Genomic DNA, 1078 nt, shown 5'->3' with positions numbered 1-1078 from the left:
TGAAATTTCCACCTCATGGATTCAAGCGATTCTCCTGCCTCAGCCTCCTGAGTAGCTGGAATTACAGGTGTGTGACACCATTCTCAGCTAATTTTTGTATCTTTAGTAGAGATGGGGTTTCACCATGTTGACCAGGCTAGTCTCAAACTCCTGACCTCACATGATTTGCCCACCTCGGCCGCTCAAAGTGCTAGGATTAGAGGTGTGAGTCACTGCCTTCGGCCAGGGTCTCGCTATGTTGCCCAGGCTGGTCCCAACCTCCTGGTCTCAAGCAGTCCTCCTGCCTTGGTCTCCCAAAGTGATGGGATCATAAGCATGAGCAAACATGCCCAGCCTAGGATATTTCACATAAATGGTATAATGCAATATATGGTCTTCTGTTGTTGCTTTCTTTCACTTAGCATAATGTTTTCAAGATTTAGGTGGGCTACTTTCTATAATGTCTTTTAGTCATTCTTTGTGTCTTTATGCATGTGCCTTTTCTCACCAACAAAGCCATAAGCCACCCATGGGCACAATTCGTGTCTGAATGTGTATAGTCCCTAGAAAAGATTGCTCCACATGCTTGCTTCAGCAGCACATATACCAAAATTGGAACGATACAGAGAATATTAGCATGGCCCCTGAACAAGGATGACATGCAAATTCATGAAGGGTTCTGTATTTTTAAAATTTTCGCAATCTACGCATCTGACAAAGGACTAATATCCAGAATCTACAAAGAACTAAAACAGATTTACAAGAAAAAAAACAAACAAACCCATTCAAAAGTAGGCAAATGATATGAACAGATACTTTTCAAAAGAAGACGTGTATGAGGCTAACAAACATATAAAAAAATGCTCATCATCACTGGTCATTAGAGAAATGCAAATCAAAACCACGTGGCGATACCATCTCATGCCAGTTAGAATGGTGATCATTAAAAAATCTGAAGACAACAGATGTTGGAGAAGGCTGGAGAAATAGGAACACTTTTACACTGTTGGTGGGAATGTAAATTAATTCAACCATTGTGGAAGACAGTGTGGTGATTCCTCAAGGACCTAGAAATAGAAATTCCATTTGACCCAGCAAT

General features: G+C 41.0%; 1 non-coding gene across 1 annotated transcript; it reads left to right on the top strand.

Moving 5' to 3' along the window:
* The first annotated feature begins 565 nt into the window (after positions 1-565).
* Positions 566-668, top strand: LOC135270708 (U6 spliceosomal RNA). The gene has a single exon (XR_010338837.1). It is a non-coding gene; the product is annotated as a U6 spliceosomal RNA (small nuclear RNA).
* The last annotated feature ends 410 nt before the right edge of the window (positions 669-1078 follow it).

The sequence above is a fragment of the Aotus nancymaae genome, unplaced genomic scaffold, assembly GCF_030222135.1.
Source record: "Aotus nancymaae isolate 86718 unplaced genomic scaffold, 86718_ANA_hifiasm-v0.15.2.pri h1tg000064l_1, whole genome shotgun sequence".
Taxonomy (NCBI): domain Eukaryota; kingdom Metazoa; phylum Chordata; class Mammalia; order Primates; family Aotidae; genus Aotus; species Aotus nancymaae.
Note: the sequence above shows the minus strand (reverse complement) of the source record. Positions and strands in the feature narration are given on the sequence as shown.